The sequence below is a fragment of the Rhagoletis pomonella genome, unplaced genomic scaffold, assembly GCF_013731165.1.
Source record: "Rhagoletis pomonella isolate Grant_MI unplaced genomic scaffold, Rhpom_1.0 Rhpom_scaffold_00003, whole genome shotgun sequence".
NCBI classification, from domain to species: domain Eukaryota; kingdom Metazoa; phylum Arthropoda; class Insecta; order Diptera; family Tephritidae; genus Rhagoletis; species Rhagoletis pomonella.
Window position 1 is genome coordinate 72,662,085 of NW_023458557.1, and position 11,455 is coordinate 72,673,539.

At 33.7% G+C, this 11,455-nt stretch overlaps 1 protein-coding gene across 1 annotated transcript in view; it reads right to left on the minus strand.

The window, feature by feature from the left end:
* LOC118735498 (neuronal acetylcholine receptor subunit alpha-7) overlaps positions 1–11,455 on the minus strand; it is a 613,475-nt gene that overhangs the window by 169,733 nt on the left and 432,287 nt on the right. The gene's annotated exons all lie outside the window — the stretch shown is intronic.

Below are 11,455 nucleotides of genomic sequence, written 5' to 3' on the forward strand. Positions count from 1 at the left end.
CGAGTATATTTGGGAAATCCCTCAAGGATTCGAGGATAATCGTAACAGTATTAAAAATATTTTTAGATTAGGGATCTTTAAAATTTGATACCCATATTACGACGTTTTAATTAATTTGTAACTAATTTCGAATAGGTGGCAAAATATACGAGTCTTTTCGAAGATTGTGCCTAATCAGATAACCTTAAAATCCAAAATATTTTCGTGTACAAAATTTCATAAAAATCTATATATATGTGTATATCCATATGGGACGTTCCATACCAAAATTGACGGGGTTCACACTTCATGTGTTTGATTTGTTTCAAACTTTTAGGGTAGATGGATAAGCATAAATCTATCCATAGTATAAAGGAAAGTCGAGATTCTTTGCACGAAAATAATATTTCTCAGTCCCACAGAATTTGTTTTGATAACTTTTGATTTTGAAATTTTAGCAAATGACTTTTAAACAATTAATGATATTGAAAATGAAAAGCGTGTTGCGCATATAATACACTTGAATTGATATGAAAAGGAACATATGTATGTATGTATGTGGGCATATGAATAACGACCGCTTTAAATCGATCTCAAATTTGTACTTTCGCTGTAGAATGTTATATAGTTTGACTATTGTCAATGAAAAAATTTCAAAATCAAAAGTTATCAAAACAAATTCTGTGGGACTGAGAAATATTATTTTCTACTTTTTAGTCCATTTATAAAAGCGTTGTATATTAAACGGTTTTTTTTTATTTATTTTGTTTATTTTAAATTCGATTCAATTTTAGTATAACAAAGTGCAAGTTTTAAGCGATTGCAAAAATAAAAGTCAAAGTTCCAAATCAAGTATTCCAGAGTTGTGTATACTCGAATTTAATAGTATTAAAGCTCCTATCTGGATTCTAATAACTCCCTAATACACAAATATCAGGGTTAGATCAAATCTAAATAAGACAACAGCATGAGTATACTCACTTCCATCTAAATAGTATGTACTCATTGCTGTGAACTGTATACGGGTAGTGAGAAACATCGTACAAACAGTGAGATTCATAGCTAATTTTGATATCAAGGTTTACCTGCAGTGAACTCATTTGATTTCAAATATCGCATAGATATACTCTTTTCAAATCAAGTCAAGCGAGTGAAAAACGCTGTTATGAAAAGCAAGTCGAGCAATCGAATGACACTCGTTGGCTTCAAACAATTTGTAGAGAATACGACAATTTTGAAAAAAAATGGATATTGATGAAGTATTTTTTTTTTAATATATTAGTTTTACTAAATTATTTAATTATTTTATTAATGCCACGGTGGGTAGGACTGAGCCGAACGTCACTACAAGCAATTTATTAAACCATAGTGCGATTAAATAACGATATTTTAAAAAGTCTGGACACAATTCTACGTTGGTAACTGCATTAAAAAGTTGTTGTCCAACTCGATGGAACACTTATTTCTTTGTGTTAAGTTCTTTAAAAAAAAGAACTGAAGCAATGTGATTTCAGTATTGCAGCTGCATAATGGAATGCAGAGAATTGGACATTTAGATGCGAACGATATTAGCGCGATTTTGGAAATTTTCGAACCGTTTGAAGAAGCGTTCAAAAAGTTACAAGGTGACAAATACCTAACAATCCACCTGACGTACATCTATATATAAATACGCCACAAGAAAATTTTCCAATCCCTTTTCTGAAGGCACCGTTCGCTCGATTTCAATGACACATACACCGATTTAAAGGATATAACTTGCTCTAATCCAGAAATGTTAACCCCGATATATAGGGAGCGTGGCATCTGACATATAGACTAAAATGTGAAAACCACTATATCTCTAAAACCAATTACGCTGGAGAGCTGAAACTTGGCACAGATGCATAGATTGTAAATACCCTACTTACGGTGAAAAATGGTATGTACTGGGGAAGTGGGCGTGGCACCGCCCATACAAACTGATATTCTCATATCGCTTATCTCTGGAACCGCTTATGCTAACGTCTTGAAATTGGACACAGCAACATATATTGTCAATACCGTACTTATGGCAAAGTTGTGGCAGATTTTGGAAAAGGGGGCGTGGCACCGCCCATACAAACTGATATTCTCATATCGCTTATCTCTGGAACCTCATACGCTAACGTCCTGAAATTGGACACAGCAACATATATTGTCAATACCGTACTTACAGCGAAAAGCGGTCGATTTTGGAAAAGGGGGCGTGGCACCAGCCATACAAACTGAAAATCTTATATCGCTTATCTCTGGAACCACTTATGCTAACAGCCTGTAATTGGACACAGTAACAAATGTTGTCAGCACCTTACTTACGGCGAAGAGTGGTAGATTTTGGAAAATGGGGCGTGGCACCGCCCATACAAACTGTAATTCTCATATCGCTTATCTCTGGAACCGCTTATGCTAGCGTCCTGAAATTGGACAAAGCAACATATATTGTCAATACCGTACTTACGGCGAAAAGTGGTAGATTTTTGAAAAAGGGGCGTGGCTTCGCCCATACAAACTGAAATTCTCATATCGGTTATCTCTGGAGCCACCTATTATATGGTGATACAGTTTTATACAACTACATTCATACACATATAAAATCGCAAGTATCATTCACCATTTTCTCCCAGATTTTAAAATCGCATTGAATGATTGTTGTTTTGTAAAAAAGTCTTTAGAATGATCAGTGTATTTGTCTGCCGATAGGTGGCCTATCCTAAAAAAATCATATTTATGATCAGATTTATTTCACTTTTAGAACACATATTAGTAACATAAAATTTGGTGTAACTTCCAGTCGTGTGATCAAAAAATATTGGGCTTTGACCCAGTCTTAACAAAAACCTGTGTGAAATCTCCGATACAGTAGGAAATATTATCTTTTGTTGTAAACCTTCAAGATACTTTTCAACCGTTAATGATCCTGATGAAAAAAAGAAAGAGTTTATGTAGATGTGGGCAATCTAGTATTTAACCTCCTAGAGGCTCTCAGACAAATATAGGTAATCGATAAACTTATTTACAGTCTGAATTGGTATATGTTTGACATATTAGTCAGTGATGAACATCTCATCTATACATATAAATACATATGCATATTTTTTATAAATGAAAATCGAGGTTACTTTTTCGGTCTAATTTTAAAAGCAACTGAAGAAATTTGGAGGAGACTTGGTAGAATTAGCATTAATCAATCGAGTATTAACTTTCATATTTTGAGTTTAAGTTTTTCTATAAATTCGCTATAAATTATGCTGGTGGACTTCAAAATATTCATTCGCATAAAGGAGTTAGTATTGGTGACAGGTAAAATTCAAAGGTGTATCAAAAAGGATGTCGAATTTCGACAACTGGGCGATACTAGTTTATATAACTAGTCTACAAAAGAAATGCACTGTTACCTCAGAAGACATCAGCTTTATAAGGACTTGAAAAATAAGTTGCTTTATTATTTAAAAACAGTTGCTGTTGAAAACTTAACAGATTTTGCACAAAATTGCGCCTTTATCATACCCGTCAGTAAAAGAGCTCAAGAACTTTACCGAATCTGAACAAAGGTACACAAAAGAGAAATGTTTACAAATTATGAGAACGTTAACTGAGAATTCTGACAGCACAACGGAACCACAAATTGCGGATACACCTTTGTTACCTTCAGACAAATTTGAGCTGTTTCCAGGTCTTCTTAAACAACCTACCTTTGTGAGCACAACTGATAAAGCTACTGCAGAGCTGCGGCGATATTTAAATATTGAGGTATATTTTCATACGGACTTCTATATAATTAATTGGTGGGAGCAGCACAAATGCGAAATGCCGCTGCTGCATAAACTCAGTCATAGAGTATTAAATAGCCACTCCTTCAAGTAGCGCATCGTCAGAAAGAGTTTTTCCTTCAGCTGGAAATGGTATTTCTAACAAAAGATGCCACCTTTTATCCACCCTTAATCAGTTGATATTTTTGCATTATAATATTCAGTTAGAAAAGCAATAAAATTAACTAAAATTGTCTTTACAAATTGTTTTTCTTTGATATTTTCATTACAGCAGTTATGGCATGCACTTGTTTTTCAATTCAAGCAGTTGTTATTTGAACCGAGCACTTGATAGTGTGAATTGTTCAATCAATTGACAATGTTTTTTCAATGCTATCGCACGTTATGTTTGGAAATAAATGAGTGGGGGTGTGTGTAGATGTGAAAAGAAAGCGAGTGACTTAAAATGTATTTTAAGTGTATCCATGCAGCTCTCTGATAAATACAATACATGAAGGCGTTTTTTATTAATGGCATCAGATCTGCACCGATAATTCGATTTTCAAAACTGAGGTTCCAAATTAAAGGGCTTGGCCTCTCAATGTACAACAAAGTATGAGATTTTTGAAAAGAGTTGCCACTTTTTTAAATTATAAAACCTGCACCGCTCGTTGTATTAAAAAAAAATTAGGTGCAAAATTAAAGGGCAGGGCCCTTAGAAGTGCAAGAAAGTTTAATTTTTTTGAATAAGGTTGCCACCTACTTAAAAAATCACAAAACTTACACCGTTCGCGCGATTTTAAAAAATTATATTATATGTCATATAAACGGGCTTGGTCTATAGATCTACAAGGAAGAGGTGCCAAGTGAAAGGTATTCAGGTACATTCGAGTATACACAACTCTGGAATACTTGATTTGTAACTTTGACTTTTATTTTTGCCTGAAAAAATAAAAGGAAGCAATTACCGATTATTTTCTCTCAGACAAATAAAAGGCAAATTTTAATTTTTTATTTTTGCCTTAAAAAAAAATAAAAGCAGATATAATCGGTATTATTTGCTCAAAATGATAAAAGTCTGATTTTTAAGTGTCATGGAGGAATCACAATCTACAATGTGAGCTGAGTCTAATGGTACCTTTGAAAAAGCTATATCATATTTTTTTCACTATGCTTTTTTGATGTCAAAAATTGTAAAATAACTTTTATTTTCAGCCTCTGGTTTTTCTAATCATTCCGATAATCGATAAATATAACAAGGTTACTCATACGCCCAGTAGGTTTTCTTGAACATGTCTTCAATACTACCAGAATCAGGACGGTTTTTTACCTAAGTATTTGACAAAACTGTTTTATTATCTTGTTTAGATCACATTGTTAAAAGAAGCTGTTCGACTCTGTTAGCAACTACATAGTACATATTTTAGTAAAATTTGGTTATGCTAGAGAAAGTAAAAGCTCTGCAGTATATTTACATTGTACTATTTTGAGTATCTTTTCAACGAAAGCTATATTTAGCATCTGTTGCTTACACTGTGTTCAAACAGGCCAATTAGCTGAGGCAATTTAGCTTTAAATTGCGGTATTCAGTTTGGTGTTCACACACACGTCAGCTGCCCAATTAGCGATACGAAATCAGCTGTTGAATTACCTACAGAGATGGAAAAGTTGTTACAATCGTACCTTCATTTAGTTTGAAAGTACATTCGGTACAAACACACATTTAAATGCATTTTCTGGTGCGGACAACTGGTCTAATAGCTTCCCTCCCTTGTGAAGAAGCATACAATGAGGGGAAAAAATATTAAAATCAAATAGAAACGTAATTGATCTTACTATAAACGTCAACGAAAGTACTGTATATTGGTAAATATTCAATTCAATTACGCGCATATTAAAATGACCGCGTTCGTTCTGAAAGAGCATCTGTGAAGTGAATAATCAAGACAAAAACTAAAAAAAAAATATTTAAATAGCATGTCGCGTGTCGAACCCTGACCATCTCTGGATATCAACAAATTGTGGCATGAATCTTTGCGCACTCAGCTACACCCAGGCATATAAATTTGCTTTCAAATGTTGAATATCCATCAACACCACAGCACGCGATTTGTACGGATAAACATGTACTATGTATGAATGTGTGTGTTGCCAACGCTCTCAGAGCGGCGCTCTGCATGCTTGGGGTGCGTATGTACACTCATATATATGTATACTCAGATGTGAACAGTCAAATACGCGCGCAATAAATTTTGTATGAAAATATTATTTTTAAACGGTAATCAAATATAAAGTATTCATTTTTACTATGCATTATTTCCCTGAGTGTACAAATGATACAGAAGGGTGGTCAAAGTAACGCAACTGTAGTTGATTTCGCCAAATAGATGCAAAATATTTCTTTTTAAAACGTCAGATCGAACAACTAGGAGGAAAGTGATTCACCTTTTCTACAACATAGTTTTGTCTCGCGCTGCTCCAAGAGATTCTTTTCATAGCCAAAAATTTGTTTAATGTGAGTATAGAAGTTGATATGGCATCGATGGGAATTGTTACGTCCTATTTTCTTTATATATATACACATATTTACTTTTTAGGTACATCTATCTACCTTTACGTAAAGTCTCCGTAAATTAGGTACAATTTTATAATTCAATTTTCCATCCCTGATGGAATATCAGCTGTAAAAGAGGACCAGAAACCAACAGTGATTGCTCTTTGTTCAATAAACATACCTCCAAGTCAAAATTAAATATACCTAGCAGAGTTGCATAGAGAATCTGACACAAATTGATCGCCAATTAATTATCAATTGGCAATTAATATTTTAAATTTGCGTATGATAAATTGTGTAACAATTAAAGCCTCAATTGGTGAAAAGGTTGGGTGAATTCCAAAATGTCAAAGTACAAAGCATCAGTCTCCTTTATTTCTAAACCGCACTAGAAGAAAAAGTCTAACTTGCGCAACCTAGTTGAAAACTAGCATATAACCGTGGTTGCGCATATTTGGCATTACAATCTACTGAGCTATAGAAATAAAAGAGACTGATGCTTCTGTATTTTGACGTTTTGGAATGCACACGTTCTTAATTGCCTGTTTGAACATAGTCTTAGCTTTCCCACACTACTGGAACCGTGCATTGCAATGTGCAAATATACATACATATGTAATACGGAATCCAATTCCGAAGTATTTTAACAATCCCGGTATTTTGGTACTCAAAAATTATAGTCCCGGGATTCCGAGATTTTTCGGGATTTCGACTTCATCACAACTTTTTGCATTTTACAGCAGGTTCGCCTTTTTCAAACCACACAGATTCATTGTCACCACATTTGGTGTTGAGAGCATAATGCCCCTTAGTAAAAGAGAACGTAATTTGATGTTTAAATATTTTTTTTTCTAAAATATCTATATTACTTGCCTAAAACACTTACTCATACTTGCAGAAATCCTTTTCCGAAAAAAGGCCAACAAAGTAAAATGCAGAACAACTCTGCCACTCTGTAAAAGCTGGTTGTGTTTTCAATTGGTATCAGATTTTTCGTTATTACACAGTTCTTGCACAAAATATTTGTACAGTTATTCAGGCAGGTCCTGAAATTCACTTCCAAGCGCAAATTGCTCAAATTCACCTTGAATCCAAAATTTTTGTGTTCTGTATTTTTCGTTTTTCATGTAAAATTAATTCTTTTTTTCGTTTTCAACACCTCTTTCATTCTGTAAATGAAGCAGTAAAAATATCGTTATCCCGGAGCTGTAATCCCGGGATTTCGGTACATGGAAAAGTGTCAGAGATCCCGGAATTCCGGGATTGAATGCCCTAATATGTACATATGCCCTTATGTTTTGGTTGAATTACATTGCGAAATTACTTCGGCTGGTTAAACGCCTCAATCAAGATTATGCCTTTCACAGCGTTCGTGTGAGTTAAGTGAGTATTGAAAAATTCAATTTGCTGCTAAGCAATTTCACTGAACTTATTTTTACTGTGTACGTATGTATGTATGCCCTAAGTTCTCATTGTATTGCTTTGTATTTAAGTTTTGTGTAAGTGAACATAACATATCTATTAGATGCATGCGCTTGTGAATGCCTTTTTCTTCCTTAAGCCTTAATGCCTTCCAGTAATAACAATTGGCTTCGCTGCCCCCAAAGATTCTCATCATTTCAACTGGTTTTGTGCAAATTGTATTTGTAATAAGTAATTTGTCACCAGCTTGAAGAAATTGCGCACATTTTGTTATGTTAGCTTCTAAGAAGCTTTATTCTTAATTTAAAAAAGCAAAAAAAAAAAAAGAAAATACTCAAATAAATTGTAGAACGCTTTCAAATTGAAATCCAGCAGAGTTTTCCCACAATTTCCTTCATTCATTTCAATTTAATTTGGCTACTTTTTTCCAACTAATTTCATAAGTTTCTGCAAGCCTCAAAATTTATTGTCTTTTTCTTTTGATCGTGTACAAGTAGTTCTCCAAAAATTGTTAGAAAATATTTTAATTGCATTTTGCATTGCAAATTGTGGCCACAAGCGATGTTATGTGCTATTGGTGAAATTTTAGATTTGATTTGAGTGCTATGAAATTACCCATACATACATATTGCATGCGATGAGTGATATAATCAATAATTGTGCGTAAATTTTGCAATGTGATCTGTACGAAAAACGAGTGCTGCATACATAAATGTTTCTAATGATTTTTATTTTTTTTTATTCATTGGGACTTATATCATTTTCTGGCTAGTTTCGACTTAACAAATTTCCGTATCACGGAACAGAAACGGTTAGAAAAAAAATATGAATGTAGTTCGATCTTTTAGAAAACTGTTTTTGCTTCTTGCGACAAAATATAATTTTGTAGAAAAAGTGGACTTAACAGCAACTTTTCACTTTTAACCGGCGATTTTTGGTTTTAAAAAGTAAAATAAAATTGATCTTCAAAAGTACCACACTTCGATGCATTTGAACTGATGTAATCTAGTTACTATCGGACTGGTTCGTTTTTACCGATAAAGGTCTAGTGCGGCACCAGAAATTTGGTTCACTAGTTCGGCGTTTCCCTGCAGTGTATGTATGTAAGTATTTACAAATTTAAATATTTGCTTGCACGTGCGTTTGCTTCATCTCTGTTGGTTTGTCTCTTCTTTGCTGAGTTTTGTTGCGGTTGTATGTACATACATACATGTACATTGACCGCAGGAATATTTGTTCTGATACACTTCAATTATAAAGTTTTCAGTGGGAAATGCACAATAAATTTAAAAAAAAGGAAACAAAAAATTTTTGCAAAGTGCAGTTATTGGTGGTTTAAATAAAGTGTTTGCTGATTGTGTGAGTGTTGAGTGCTGTACTTGAATTCGAATGCGAATACGAAGAAAAGGTCTTCATCGTCGAAATGAGAGTTTCACAAAAAAATTTGTATAATCAATAAATGTCTATTAATGGCTACAAAAAATGTACACTGACCGCTCCAAGATCGGGATTGAAATCATGCCAGCTTTTTCCTTCTATAAAATGACCTGTTTTGATCTTTTGAGGGCTTTGACAACTGAAAGAGGAGGACTTGGGTTGAGATATGGGCGCAGATATCAGAACCGTTAAGGTTGAGAAGTAGAGTGTAAGTTGACAGGCATAAAAAGACATATTTCCATTAAATTCAAATGGGTTTCCTCTTTAATGATAAAATATCTCTTCGAAAAATTGCAATCCAAAGTGAGCGTCACATTACAAAGTCATTTAAAAACAATTTGTATTTTTTTTCTAACATAAATATTGCGAACTCACTTGCATTGGTTTTGACAATTCATTACAGCTGATGGAAGTGAACATTTTTCGACTACAGGGGGAAAGAGAGAGAGAGAGAGAGTGAAGAAAAGTACACAAGGGCGAAGTTAAAGGGGGGAAAAAATGCCAACATGATAAATGACAAAGACGTGTGTAGTGTTGGAAAAGCAACGCAGCTGCTGAAATATGTAAATACGTAAAGTAATGTAAATAACCGTGTACAAAAATGCAAGCGCGTAAGGACGAGGGAAGCAAAAGTTAAAAACGCTAGAAAATTTCGAAAAATTCTATTGTCATTTGCGGAAAATGGTAGTTAAAGTGTTGTCAACACCACTGTTGGCTGCTCCCCGCGCTTTTTATTTGCATTCACTTGCACATATGTATGTACATACTTCATACGTACTATGTATATGTATGGTGGCGAGAACGTAAATAGGGAAGCGACATTTTACCGCAAGTTTTTGCTGTTTTGTTTGTTTAAAGAATATTTATTACTTTTTATATATGTATAATATATCTAGAAATCTTTTAAATCAAAATTTCAAGCTACAAGAAAATTAAAATAAAATCGGCGGTTTTTTTTACAAAAGTTCATCAAAATTTAAAATTTTTTAACCAGAATTTTTATATATTTTTTGGGTACTCTTTTTTGTAGCCCTTTAAATTTAATATAATAAAATGAAAATTTGAAGAAGCTGGCGTTGATTTGCTGTAATATTTGTTCGCGCATTTTCTTTCATACAAACTATTTTTTTGTTGTTGGAGAAAATGAGCGACAACTTCCACAAAAAAGATGCCAACAATCAATGGTAAGTCCTGGCTACTTCAAACCTGCGCCTTATTTTAAAAAACTGCGTGCTCAGAATGTTTATAAGAAATGTAATTAAATAGCTAAAAATTTTGATGAAACTTTGCCGAATTTGCCTCAAACGTTTGTTCAAAATTTGAAATTTTTATGTACATGGTTTTTGTAAGATAACGAGTTATGCTTTCATAAAAAATAATAGACATTAAATAAACGAAAGGGAAATAGCCAAAAAATGCCAAAATATTTCTTCTCTATTTATAGTTTCGCCACTGTATGTACATTGGACTGTACCACGGTACAAGAAAACAAAAAAAGTTCGCTGTACACTCTTGAGTTTAAAAATTTTCTTGTACCTTGTTTTTTTTTCTTTTACCGAACCTAGGGGTCGCATTTTTCGGTGATACCCACAAACGGCAAAATTTTATTTTTTTTTAAATAGTTCTACTCGAATAATTTAGACACCGCTTTAGCGAAAATTTAACGTTTTTGAAGAGCTTCAATTTACTGACATTAGCGGGGTAGGAACTTATATCTAGTCAGTAAGTACTACAACGGAGTACTTGAGGTATAGGATTTTTCGAACAAGACAAATAGTCTCCTCGTGGCAAGAACATCGGTATATCACACTTTCAGATCAAAAATGCAAAACGTTCGGCACAAAAAAAAATTCGAAATTGCCTTGAAAAAATACTATAGACTCAGGGCTGAACGGCGAACTTTGTTTTCTAGTACGGTCTAATGTACACACATACTTATGTAGTGAGGAGTATGTAAAAATGGGATAAATAAAAAAAACGATAAAATAGAAACAAAGAAAGACGTCAACAGCGAGGTGACTAGAGATCCGATAAATTTATTTCTTTTAAGTAGTAGGAATAAAGTTTATGAAAAATAGAAAAAAGAGTTGTAAGCAACCGATACCATCATCGATAAAAATATATACTGAGATATTAATGCTGCTGTCTAAAAACGATTGTTTCCAGTTGGAATAAACAAAACTTTAAAATTTTTGTCCTGGATTAGTAGCATGTTTAGCTGCTGAAGTGCTTTAGCGCAGTGAGGTAGGCACGAGGCCACTAAACCGGTCAACAGAAAAACACCGCTGGGGGG